We start from the raw sequence: 15253 nt of genomic DNA on the forward strand, positions 1-15253 counted from the left end.
AATGATGAATCAGCAACGAAAATTGTAATTACAATAGAATATACGTGTATCATATTTAATATTTAAAGATAGGACATGATGAAATTTTATTGTTGTTGATTTTAGTGACTGATGTATAGCGTTGCAAAGTCTATCGCTATAGTTATTGATGAACGTAAATTTTCGTTGCAAATTTTAGCGATAAAGATATTAAAAATGGGTAAAATACAATCGTAAAACCATCACATAAACTTTTTGCGACCGAAAAATCTTCTTTAGGGTGAGAAAATTTTCATAGCAAAAGTCCTAATTACTTGTAGTGAAACTAACTTATCCTAACGCAATCAATGGAAGTCCACATGTGTGGCATGTGTGAGGCTGCTACTTATGCTATTCTCCTCAGTAGTTTTTATCATTCAATGTGTTGTTGTAAAAAAGCATTGATATTATAAAAAAATTTTAAATATTATAAAAATTTAAAATACATTCAATATAAACAAATAATTAATAAATATTTTTATAAAATTATAAATTACTAATAAATTTTTATATACAATATAGTTTAAATAATAAAATATTAACAGTTAAAGTTAATAAAATAATTAATTAATAAATTTTTAAAAATATTAAAAATATTTTAATATATTTTTTAAAATTAATAAATTAATTAATAAATTTTTATATTAGGAAGATTAAATAATAATTTTTTTAAAAAAATATAAAAACAAATATCAAATCGGCAAATGATGAACGCTGGTGAAGTTAGGTACGTACTGCCTGTCTCTCTCTAGAGCTCATTGAAACAGAAATCTGATTCCTCTACGGCGGATGCTTCTTTTCTGTCTTAACTGTTTATTTAAATTTAAATATAGTCAATAATTTTTTTTTTCCTTACTATATTACGTGTTAAGTTTCTAGTAGTCTACTTGTTGGAGCGTGAAGGGTATGACGGAGACTTTTTGAACATTGTTGGTGTTTTGTTTTCAGCTGATGCTAGCCAATCGTTCTCTCACATTTGGAGAATATTGCTGGACAAGTATTAAGACTTGAAACATTGAAGATCACGTTGATGCATGCATCTTACTTGTCATCCACTACGAATTAATCCCTCCATTTGATTCTGGTGGCTGTGATGCATAACCTTTCATATGCTTTATAAGCATAATTATAAATCTATTTCATTAATATAACTATTTTAAATACAACACTCACAAATGTAATCAGTTGATAATGATATTCGTATAAATTTAAGAAATTTTAAATTTTATCTTTTAATTTTTAATTAAAAAAATAAATTTAAATACGATTTATAAGTGATTATTTTTTTAATATTATATTAATATTTATATAATTTTATATTTTTATTAAAATGTACTTTCATATTTTATCTTAATTTTGGAAATAATTGGGTTGATATATCAATATCATCTCATATATGTGTATTAATTGTATGTTTCCCAGTGTCCTAAATTGGGGAATAGTTTGGTTTTAAATAACAGACTAATACATATATTATTGTGCACTATTTTCAACGGCTTAATAGTTTATTTAATTTTGCACTGTAATTGGGTTATATGGGGACTAGGGATTGGAGAATAGAACCTGAGACCTCTCAGATTTATTCAAATGCACTTTACCACCGAACTAAGGTTGTGAGTGCGTACTAAAGTTAAATGTTAATTTTTTAGTTTAAATTATAATGATATAGTGTTTGTGAATATAATTGAAGTTAGGATGTTGATCTTGATATTTAATTGTCGAAAATGACATTGAGTATGTTTTAATCACTGCATTTCTTATCAGTTGTCCAAAATTGCAAAAACATCGTACAATTTACATTACTAATTTCTTGGTAAATGGAAATCAAATGTGGTATAATAGTGAGGTTTTTTTAATTGGGATTTATGCTTAATTGCTTACTTTATATTATTATTGTTAAGCTTATGTTCAATTGATTAAATTAAATTCAATAATATAATTGTTTGTCGATAGATAAATTATAAAGTCACAAAATGATCAACTGCTCCTAAACAGTATTAATGATACCAATTAAACTAGTACCGACACTTTAACAGAAACAATCACATCATCAAATGCAAAAAGAAAACCAGTAAGACCAAGGTCTCTAGTTTGGGATAACTTCACAAAATTAGTCAATGATAAAGGTGAATTAAAAGGCAAGTGTAATTATTATATTAAGAAATTTTATTGTGATCCAAAGAGAAATTGAATCATTGCACTTTGGAATCACATGAATTCATACAAAAAGCACTCACATTCCATTGAGACTAGGCAAGCACAATTATCATTGCAAAAAAATGCAAGTGATGATAATGTGGATGATTTAATTAGGCACTCTAACTGCTTGGAAGTATGATGAAAATACAATTAGGGAGGCCCTTGTCCATATGATAATCATTGATGAATTGCCTTTTAGATTTGCAGAATAAGTTAAAATATTCATGAGAACAATTTGTCCAAGGTTTAGGATTCCCTCTCGTTGGACAATTTCACGTGATTGTTATCATTTATTTATTGAGGAGAGATCAAAATTGAAGTCTTTTTTTAAGAAAAATTATCAAATAGTGAGTCTTACTACAGGTACATGGATATCATTGCAACACATTAATAAAATGTGCATAACTGCTCACTTTATTCATAATGATTGGAAGTTGTATAAGAGAATTATTAATTTTTATCCTATTTTAAGTCATAAAAGTGAAGCAATAGGTAGGGCAATTCAAACTTGCTTGATAGGGTGGAGGTTAGATAAAGTGTTCACTATTAAAATTGATAATGCTAGTTCTAATGATATAGCTATATCTTATTTGAAAAAGAAGATTGCTAATTGAGGTGTTAGTATTGCTAACTCTACTTACTTGCACATGAAAGGTATGGCACATCATCAATTTAATTATCCAGGATGGCTTGAAAGATATGAATAATTCAATGATGAAAGTAAAGGATGCAATAAGATATATTATGAGTTCTCCAACTAGGTTGAAGAGGTTTAAGGAGTGTGTGCTTTATGAAAAAATTGAAAGCAAATCTTCATTATGTTTAAATGTGCCAACTAGATGGAATTCAATTTACTTGATGTTGAATACAGCTCAAAAATATGAAAGGGCATTTGAGAGGTACGAGTCACAAGATTCCATGCTTAAGATTAATAAGGGAGAGAATGACATACCTGACTATTATGATTGGACAAAAGTTAGGAAGATGGTAGATATGTTGGCTCATTTTTATAAGCGCACTTTACGTATCTTAAGCTCTAGGTATGTCACATCAAATCTATTCTTTAGTAAAGTCAGTGACTTGGCCTTTATATTAAATCAATGGATTAATAGCAATGATCTTAGAAAAAATGAGGGTTAAATTTGATAAGTATTGGAGATATGTGGATAAAATGAATAAAGTTATCTATTTTGCTGTTGTCCTTGACCCTTGTGACAAATTTGAGTTTATAGAGTATTCTTTCTCCCAAATGTATGGTAAAGAGAAGGGTGTAGAGTTGTTCAACAAGGTCAAAAATTATTTGGTTGACTTGTTTAATGAATACAAGAAAATATATCAACCTAATATTGAGCAATTCAATGATAGCAGTTTACAACAATCAAGTGGGAGTTGCACTACTACTAATTTAATAAACTCTAAGCCTAAATTCTTTTTGAAGTATCATTACAAGAAGTAGAAGTTGGAGGAATCTAGTAGGTTTGATTCAAAAACTGAGTTAGAAGTGTATCTAAGTGAGGCAATTCAAGAGGACAAGGAGGATTTTGATATCCTAAAATGGTGGAAAATAAATTTCAAAAGGTTTGCTATTCTAAGAAAAGTAGCTAGAAATATATTAGAAATTTTTGTTTCCACAGTTGCTTTAGAGTATGCATTCAGTACTGATGGAAGAGTACTAAATTCTTTTAGAAGTTTTTTGACTCCTAAATTGTTGAGGCTTGATATGTATGCAAGATTAAATTCGTCTATCAAATATTCAAGTAAATGTTGAAGAAGATTTAGAAGAACTTAAAAAGTTTGAAGAGTGTATATTATATAAATTTTTATGTTTGTTTTTAATTTTAATATTTTCTTATATATATATATATATATATTGATTTTTTTATCTTATTATTATTTGCAGGATTACAATATATTGAAATCATCTATGGTTTAGGTGGATCATGTTCTTCTATTCCTATCTCATAGATGTGAGATTATCTATTGAGAATTTAAATTTATTTGATGATAAAGAATCAAAGTAATTTTTATATATTTCTTTTGTATAGGTTTTAATCTTTTAAATATGCTCCAAAATTTTATAGGATCAAATATATTGTTGAAATCTGTTATAAATTTAATATGTTGTTGAAAGTGTTGTGGATTTGCTGTTATGGATTTAATATGCTGTGGTGGATTTATTATGTGGAGTTGTAGTTTTTATATATACTTTTAAATTTTAGATAAACTTATATAGATATTTTAAGTATTATAATTATATATTTAGATAATATTTATTAATAAATTTGCATGGAATGCTTATTATTTTATTAAAATTGAAAATTAAAATATTTTATAAATTTCAATTTTTTTCAAATTAAATTAAATTAAATCAAATTTTATCGATAGTCTTCTATTTTCAATATAATTTGGTATATAATAAAATTTATTTAATTTAATTTAAAATCATTACTCTTCTATTTTCAATTTAATTTGAAGTATAATAAAATTTATTCAATTTAATTTAAAATCGAAAAAATTACACCAATTTAGTTATTGTGTTATTAACTAATTAAAAATTTTAATATATATATGTAATGACCGTTAGTTAACTGTACTTGTCATCGTTTTCTGTTAATAATGATAACCATCCATTATTATGATTGTTATTATTATTATTATAACTTTCAAAGGATAACAACCTTTCCTCCTTTTTTTTTAGTGGGAAGTTTTAATTCATTAGTTATTCACTTTTTCTCCCAAATGTTCATCTAAAATATCCTTTTTACGCAATTTTTTTTTCCCTGATGGTTAGCGTTTTATATATATAAATATATATTAATTTGTTTTTGGCACGCGTCATTGCACGTAAATATATTTTTATTTATTTATTATTTAAATAGAAAAGTTTTAATTTTTAAATAATATTTTATTTAGTATAAAATAAAATAAGATATAAAATTATTCAAACTATACATACATATTATTTTATTATTTTTAATAAGCATATATTCGAATGGTATAAAATTATAGTATAAAATTTTTTGAAATATAGTAATTTTATTCTTTTATAATAGTATATTGTGTTAATATCTAACTTAAACTTTTCATACACGTTAATATATTTAGTCTCAAATAATTTCACTATACTATTAGTGATGGCTTCAAAAAGATATTTAAATTTTCTTTACTACACAATAATAAACATTACTTTTAATATATTTGTTTCTCAAAAATAAAATAATATCAATAATTTTTTAAAAAATAAATTATATTTTTATACTAAATAATGTTGTTGAAAAACAAATTGATGATGTGGCTGAAATGGAGCTGTGCTGTGATTGGTCAATCCTGCAAGAAAGAGAGAGTAAGGTAGTCGGCACCTACAGCAGTCATTTCAACGCTCAAATAAGTAAGATAAAGAAAGGCGAGAGTATTGTAATGCTTAAAACTCAAGAATGGTTGTGTGAGAAAATAGCGTATATTTGTCTCTGTAATCACTCGCTTTTATACTATAAGAGGGGATTAATTATAGCATTTCTTGATAATCTGACAATGATGTGGTTGGCTAATTGATGATAGATCTTATCGACTAATTGACGAGGGATCTTATCGGCTAATCGGTCGGAGATCCCACGATTACAGGCGTAACAAGGATCTGCTAGAGTATCTCTAATGGTAACTTAATGTGAAGACTCGACTTGCTCTGAAATGGGTGATTCTTGATGAAGAGCCAAGCACCTCAGTCGTCTAAGCCTTCCATTCTTCGGGTGGAACTGCACATCTGATTCTCAGACTTTTGCTATGTGGCTCTGACTTATGGTGGCAGCTCATGGCATATTTTGGGCGATTCTTGTGTAATATCAGAGTTCCCCCACTGGTTTTCAATTCTTCATATTCAAAGGAGACAATTATCTTCATGATTTGGGATACGTGGCTTGTTTTAAGTTGGCCTTCCATTCTTGCATCGCTAAAGTACATTTACTTTGCACGGCTTAGTGCCCATTTTAACATATATAAAGTAATTTAGAGATTTTTTTTGCAAAACAGGATTAATACCTAGGCCTGTGGCCTGATAGACTCCCAGCTTGAGGAAATTTTACAATAAGGGACTTTCACCCGATTAATCGTCTTGATACTTGGTCATAAGACTCGCTTTATTGACATTAATCTTTGGTTGACACCTTCATCTTTGGGGGATTGATATACCCGCCTCGTGGCTGTTTGGACTGAATGACTTAATTAATGGGACCAATACCCTGATTATGGTCTACCGAAAACCACCTTGTAGCCTAGTTTAGTGGGACCAAAGTCTGAATGGTCTGGCAAAATCTACCTTGTGGCCTTATTTAGTGGGACCAATATCCAGATGGTCTGGCGAAACCCGCCTTGTGACCTGGCTTGGCGAAACCCGCCTTATGACCTGGCCTAGTGGAACCCGCCTTGTGGCCTTGTTTATTAGGATTAACGTTTATATTATGGTCTGACGGAATCTGCCTTGTGACCTGGCCTAGCGGAACTTGCCTTGTGGCTTTTTTCTTGTCTTCTTAATCTTTTTGAGGAAGGAAATCCCATCGTTCCTTATCACTAAAAATCACAATATTAAAAATACCTCGTTAACTTGTAATTGATAAAACTTTCTCAGATTACAAATATTCCAGGAATGCGGAATGGCTCAGCTATCTAGCTTGGCTAGCTTATATGACCCCAAGCGAATAACCTTCGAGACCCTAAATGGTTCTTTTCAGTTCTCACCTAAGTTACCAGACTTGGCACTGCCATATTTTACATTTGTCCTTTTGAGGACTAAATCCCCCACATTAAAAGCTTACAGTTTGACCTTGCTGTTGAATATTCTGGACATTTTATTTTTTGTAAACTGCCATTCTGGTTGTGGTCTTTTTTCATAGGAATTCGACTTAGTCTATATTGAACTGCATTTCTTTGAGGTTCCCTGAAATCTCAGGGTGTTGTGTCCTGAAGTGGCTTATTTGGATTTCCACAGGGATGACTGCCCCGGTCCCATATACCAGATAAAAGAATATTTCTCCTGTAATTGTCCTTAGGGTAGTCCTATATGCCCATAGTATGTGAGGTAATTCCTTTGGCCAGTTGCCCTTGGCTTGATCAAGCCTTTTCTTTAGCCTATGTAGGATGGTTCTGTTTGTTATCTCGGTCATCCCATTGGTTTAGGTATGATAGGTTGAGCTAAACCTCAAGTCAAATTTTCATTTCTTGTAGAAGTCTTTATACTTGGAGCTTGCAAACTGAGTTCCATTATCGGTGATTACCATCTTTGCTATTCTGAATTGAGTGAATATGTTTTTGCTGACGAAAGCAATCGCTTGTTGGGTGGTGATGGCCTGCACTGCCTCAGTCTCGGCCCACTTGCTGAAATGATCTACTGCCACGATTATGAACTTCCTTGACCCGGATGCCTGGGATAATAGGTCAAGGAGGTCTATCCCCCACTGAAAGAAAGGTCAGGGGCTTCCAATAGCCGCTTGCATTTCTCCCAAGGTCCTTGAGATGTTTGCATGTACTTGGCATCTTCGACACTTCTGAACAAGTTGCTTCACATCTTGCATTATCATTGGCCAGTAGTGCCCTTATCTGAATGCTTTCCGAGCGATTGTCTGAGCTCCTTCATGGCTCCCGCAATCACCTTCATGGATGTTTTTTAGGATTTTTTGGCCTTCCTCCTCTGTAACACATCGCAACCATAGTTGTGTGGAGGACCTCCTGTACAACCAACCATCAATTAGTGCATATTTAGAAGACTTCTTTATTATCTGTTTGGCTGATAACTCATCAGCTGGAAGGTCATCTTATGTCAAAAATTTATATACGGGTTTCATCCATGATCCCCCTCCTCTATGGGGAAAGACTCTTCCATTTTCATTGCTGGAGTATGCAATTCCTCGAACTGAAATGGTTGAGTCAAGTGATGCTCACCCACCAATGCCATCTTGGATAGAAGATCCGCCTCTTCATTGTTGCCTCTAACTACCTGGAAAAGTTCACAGCGGCCTTGCCCGTCTTTGTTCCTCTCCATTAGGGACCAAACTTTTTCCTCGTATTTGATGAGATTCAGCTCTCAGAATTTGAATTGTCCCTGGTATTGATTAACAACTGATTGTGAGTCACTAAAAATAATGAATTTTTGTATACCTAATTCCTTAATGATTCTCAATCCCATTATTACAGTCTCATACTTAGCTACATTGTTGGTAATATTGAAGGCGAGCTTTGTTGCATACCGAAGCTTTATATTGGTTTGAGACTGTAACAAGATCCTGAATCCAGAACCCCCGACCCCACAAGCTCCATCCGCCCAAACCTTCCAATCCTTTATGGTTGATTCAGGGGATTCCGAAGGTTCTAACGGTAGAGTCATTTTTGCGACAAAATTGGCTAGTACCTAGGCTTTCTTGAAACATACTTGATATCATAGATTGATAATATCACTGCCTAGGTAGACAACCACCTTAACAACTCTAGCCTGTGTAGAACCTTTCATAGAGGATAATCGGTTCTAACTACTATGGTATGTGACTCGAACTATGGTAGTAACTCTGTGGCTGACATGAGGACTGCAAACACCAACTTTTTGAGAAAAGGATAATTCAGCTTTGCCTCTTTCAAAACTTGGCTAGCATAATATACTGGACTTTGTTACCCATTATTTTTGCGAACGAGCATCGAGCAAACTGTTTCCTGTGTCACAACCAAATATAGAAACAAAACTTCACCTTTAATAGGCAAGCTTAGCATCATAAGAGATGATAAAAAGGTTTTCAAACTTCAAAAGTCTCTGCACACTCTTCCCCCTATTCAAACTTACCTTTGCCTTTCAAGGCCTTGAAGAACAGGAGGCACCATTTGGCTGAGCATGATATGAATCCACCCAGAGCAGTGACTCGCCCATTTAACTTCTGTACTTCATTGATGGTTTTGGGTACTTTCATATTTTGGATAGCGTTGATCTTCTCAGGATTCACCTCTATGCCTCTTTTTGAGATGATATACCCTAGAAACTTTCCCGCCTTTATCTTGAAGGTATACTTTTCAGGGTTCAGCCTCATACCCGCTTTGTCCAGGACGTCAAAGACTTTCCAAATATGTTTTGGGTGGTCTTCCAATGATTGGATTTTTACCACCATATCGTCCATATACACTTTGACGGTTGATCCCACCATGTCTTTAAAAATTCATGACATTAACCTTTGGTATGTCACCTTCGCATTTTTTAAACCAAAAGGCATTACCTTGTAGCAGTAAGCTCCTTCATCTGTTATGAATGTAGTCTTATCTGCATCCTTAATGTCCATCAAGATTTGGTATGGTCTCAAGGAAGGAAACTACTGTATGACTCGAGATTGAGTCTACTAATCTATCGATGGACGGTAACGAGTAATGATCTTTTGGATATGTTTTATTCAGGTCAGTAAAATCCATACATATCCTCCACTTTTTGTTAGCTTTTTTAACCAGGACCGCATTGGTCAACCATGTGAGATACTGGACTTTCTTTATTAATCATACACTCAAAAGCTTATCAACCTCTTCTTTGATCACCTACTGCCTTTCTGGTACAAACTTTCTTTTCTTTTGTTGGACTGGTTTGACGGTCTTGTTAATAGATAACTTATGGGTGATGAGAGTCAGGTCCACACCTATTAAATCTTTTGGAGACCAAGTAAAAATGGTTACTAGATGCTTTAACAACTCTATTAGACGAGTCTTTGTTTCACTAACTAATGCAGTGCCGAATTGTACCTTTTGCTCCTTGCCTATCTGGACCTCCCCTACCAAATCTGCCAGTTCTGGTTTTACATGAGATTCCAGCTTCTCTAGTAAGTCTATAGGTATGGTGGCTTTTTCGAGAATTTTTGTTGGGTGTTCGTAAACTTCTTTGGCCAACATCGGATTGCCCCTGTAACGACCCGAAAATCGGACCGCTACCGGCGCTAGGATCCAGGTCGGCTTAAGGCCGCCGGAACCCGTAGTAAGCCTGACATATAACCTGTAAACCTGTTTAATCCCATACATGATCAACATATACATAAAAATTTGAACTTTTCTTTTCTTTTACCAAGCTCAACCTGTGCATGCACATAAGTGTTGGGAAATCCGGAGATTAATTGCAATCTAATTGCGCAGCGGAAAAATAAAATTTTGGATTTCCTTTCCAGAATCCGAGTGCTTCGTTTAATTAATAAGATGGATACGAGACTAACCTGTTAATCTCGTAAGAAAGATACACTGGCGGACTGATGGTGCTGCCTTTTCAAACGAACACCCTCTATGGTATCCACACGAACGTCTTCTATCCTTCTAGAGTGCTAGCTCTTTCAAAATGGATAGATCATGTGCTCCACAATCTGCAATCTTTTAGACTGAGTTTTCTCAAAACTTAACAACCACATACTCAATCTGTAGAAGGAGTATTTATATGTCTCAGTCTTTTATTTTCACACAACTCCTTTTCCTAAAAGGAGTTGTATTTTTCCCACAATTCTTTTCCTAAAAGAATTGTACAACTCTTTTCCTAAAAGAGTTATGTTCAGAACCCACTATCACAATCTCACAGATACTCAAATATCTTTATGTGATAGAGTCCTTTATCTGTAACAGTTACAGATAGACTGCAGATCTTTTAAAAATTATTATCTCATAATAATAAATAATTAATATTAATAATAATAACATATTATTATTATTAATTATACTAATGGACTTTTAGCCCATTAATATAGCACATCAACAACGTTCTTGTGTGTGACCCAATAGGCTCATATTAATTGGCAATAGGCCCAGTCCAACAAGGCCTATAAATCATAAGTGGCCTCTAGCAAGACATTATGACTACCCAACTAATATGAGGATCAATAGTCCGATAAAGCCTATTAAATAGAACATGTATTAATCCCTTTGTCTCACGATATCTAGTTTGAACATAAGTCATGGTCAATGTCAAACTTATAATGTTCAAACTTATGATTTCTCGATCTCTAAGTAGACTGATAAATTCAAATGATATTGATCACACTATCAATTCATTTGAGCACGGCCATGCATTTCTCAGTCTCACTCATCGAGGGGCCCAGAAGATATCTCTCTCATAGAGAGGGACAAATCCTATCTTGATTGTTCATTTTCCTCTACATAATTTCTATTATGTTCAATCATAACCTTTATGATTGTCCGATTAAAGACAACGTTTGATTATGTCAAAACATAATAGTCCTTATGTTGGAAACTATGACAATCTCAAGTCAAAGGATTAAGACATAACTACTTTGAGATTCACTTATGACAATGACCCATGTAGTGATCTCAATGCGGGTCCATCCAATACTTTGTTCTCCAACAAGTATTTATGATTATTGAATTATATCAACATATACATAATCATCTCATGATTATCAATCAATAACCATACCAGTTATATTTTATTATTATCAACATAATAATAAGTAACCAGGGATGATAATCATTATTATGTAACATGCAAACAAATAATAATGATAAAACCTCTTTTATTAATAACCAAAACGACATACAAAAAGGTCCAAGATAATGGCCTAGGGCATATACACTAACAATCTCCCACTTGCACTAGGCCTAATCATATAAGTATCTAATACCCATAGACCTAGTGTACTGATCATGCTTGACCTGTGAAAGAAGCTTAGTCAGTGGATCTGCAATGTTGTCATTTGTGTCTACTTTGCATATTTTGATATCTCCTCTATCAATGATCTCTCGAATAAGGTGATATCACCTGAGTATATGTTTTAGATCTCTGGTGAGATCTGGGCTCTTTTGCCTGTGCTATGGTACCGTTATTACCATAATAAAGGTCCATAGTTTTTGCAATGCTGGAAACCATTCCCAACTCTGAGATGAATTCCTTCAACCAGACTGCCCTTTTAGCTGCATCTGATGCTGCTATGTACTCAGCTTCTATTGTAGAATCTGCTATAGTGCTCTGCTTGGAACTCTTCCAACTAACAATTCCACCATTTAAAATGAATACAAATCCTGACTGCGATCTGAAGTCATCTATGTCAGTTTGGAAACTAGCATCTGTGTAACCACTTACAACTAGCTCGTCTTCCAAACCTCCATAAACTAGGAATGCATCCTTAGTCCTCCTAAGGTACTTTAGGATATTCTTAACAGCTGTCCAGTGACTTTCACCGGGATTTGTCTGATATCTGCTTGTTGTGCTCAAGGCATATGAGACGTCTGGTCTAGTACATAACATGGCATACATGATAGATCCAATAGCAGAAGCATAAGGGATCTTATTCATCCGTTCTCGCTCATCAGATGTCATAGGACATTGATTCTTGCTAAGATGAATACCATGAGACATGGGCAAGAATCCTCTTTTGGAATCTTGCATGCTGAACCTTTTCAGCACCTTGTCGATATAAGTACTTTGACTCAGACCTATTATCCTCTTGGATCTATCCCTATAGATCTTAATACCAAGGATATATGCGGCCTCACCTAAGTCCTTCATTGAAAAAGAATTCCCTAACCAAGTCTTAACCTTTTGCAAGGTAGGGATATCATTTCCAATGATTAATATGTCATCCACATATAGGACTAGAAACACAACTGCACTCCCACTAACCTTCTTGTAAACACAAGGTTCATCTTCATCAATGAGTAAAGGTTCACGATTATCAGTCATGAGAAATCCATATCTCTCAGGCTGATGACGTGTCCTATCAGATGTGCATGGGACTTGTGTCACCCTTTCAGTTTCCACAACTGTTTGTGGTTCTGAAAGTGGTTCTATCGGCGGTTCAATGCTCTCTTGTGGTGCTAGAGTTTTCTCAAGTCGCACTGTACTCCCACTGAATCTCTGAGAGATAAATTCCTTTTCCAAAAAGGTACCATTTCGAGCAACAAACACTTTGTTCTCTGAGGGAGTATAGAAGTAGTATCCTTTGGTTTCATTAGGATACCCCACAAAATTGCACTTGATAGATTTTGGAGCTAGCTTATCTGAAATTGGACATTTCACATAAGCTACATAACCCAAATCTTAAGGAAAGACAAACTGGGCATTTTCCCAGTCCATAACTCATATGGTGTCTTTTCAACCGCTTTCATGGTACTCGGTTCAGAATGAATACAGCTGTTTCCAAGGCGTAACCCCAAAACTATAAAGGGAGATCTGTTTGACTCATCATAGATTGAACCATATCTAATAAAGTTCGAATTTTCCTTTTAGAAACACCAATCCATTGTGGAGTTCTTGGAGGAGTTAATTGTGAAACAATTCCACAGTTTCTAAGATATTCGTCAAACTCTTGGCTCAAATATTCACCACCTCGATCAGATCGAAGCATCTTAATAGTTCTACCAAGTTGATTTTGTACTTCATTTTGAAAAGTTCTAAACATTTCAAAAGATTCATGCTTATGTTTCATTAGGTAGACATAGCCATACCTACTGAAATCATCAGTGAATGTAATGAAGTACTGATAACCTCCCCTAGCACTAATGCTTAGTGGGCCACAAACATCTGTATGTATTAAGCCCAATAAGTCTGAAGCCCTTTGACCTTGTCCAGTAAAAAGGTCCTTTGTCATCTTACCTAGCAAACAAGATTCACAATTTTCAAATGATTCAAAATCAAATGAATCTAATAAACCATCTTTATGGAGCTTAGATATGCAATTCTCGTTTATATGCCTAAGACGACAGTGCCATAAATATGTTGGGTTTAACTCATTTGGCTTAGTTTTCATAGAAGTTATGTTATAGATATTGCTGTCTCTAGAATCATCTAGATAAAGGACATAAAGGCCATCATATGAATTTGCAATACAATAAAGCAAATCATCTTTATTAATGGAGCATTTCTTATCCTTGATAAGAAATGAAAAACCTTCATCGTCCAAAACTGAAACTGAAATAATATTCCTACTCAAAGTAGGAACATAAAAGCAATTATTTAGAACTAGCAAAAGCCCATTGGGCAACACAAGTTCATATGTCCCTACAGCTATGGCAGCAACTCTTGCTCCATTGCCTACACGTAGGTCCACATCGCCCTTTTTCAGTTTTCTACTCCTTTTAAGACCCTTCACATTTGTACAAATGTGAGAACCATATCCGGTATCTAATACCCATGAAGTAGAAATAGATAAATTAATATCTATAACATAAATACCTGAAGTCGTAGTCTCACTACTCTTCTTCTTCTTCTTGCACTCATCCAAATAGAGTTTGCAATTTCTCTTCCAATGCCCTGGTTCCTTGCAATGGAAGCAGATTCCTTCCTTAGGAACTATTTCCTTAGGAACTTTTGCCTTGGATTGCCATTTAGGCTTGCCTCGTCCCTTAGGCCCTTTTCCACCTTTAGACTTGGGCTTCCCCTTATTTTTCATGGGCTTTACCCTTATTGACATTCAAAATTTGGGTAGGCCTTTCATCTTTAAAACATGAGTACTAACTTATTCACATCCAGCCATTTTGCAATCATGCAACGCAATGGTGGTTTCATACCTATCCTGCCTAGCTTGTTGTTGGAAAGCCTGTTTGAGATGGACACTCATCTCATAGGCCTCAAGGTGCTCCAGATCCTTCTGAAGTTCTGGGCACATAGTTGCCAACATAAGACATCCAATGTCATTAGAATCATCCATATGCTTCTTATGCTTGTTCTTAACAGCATTAGTAGCATCAGCAGGAGGTGGTTCAGGGACAGCTTCATCAAGCACATAGGACTTTTTCTCTTGCTTGAGAACAATTCTCAAGTTTCTAAACCAGTCAATAAAATTAGTCCCATTTTCTTTCAGTTTATCCTTCTCAAGGATAGATCGCAGTGATAAGGTGGAATTGTTATTAGCAACCATAATTATCTACAAAAATATGCAAACATAATTAATTTAGTAAACAAATTAATATTGAGGTGATAATAATCTCCCACTAAAATATAACCCTCAAAATAATAATAATATTTTAGTGGGCTAAGATCCATATTTCACCTAATTCTAAGTCAGCTTTGGCATGACGCTTAGAATTAAGTTAT

This window comes from Manihot esculenta, chromosome 3 (genome assembly GCF_001659605.2).
Source record: "Manihot esculenta cultivar AM560-2 chromosome 3, M.esculenta_v8, whole genome shotgun sequence".
Taxonomy (NCBI): Eukaryota; Viridiplantae; Streptophyta; class Magnoliopsida; order Malpighiales; family Euphorbiaceae; genus Manihot; species Manihot esculenta.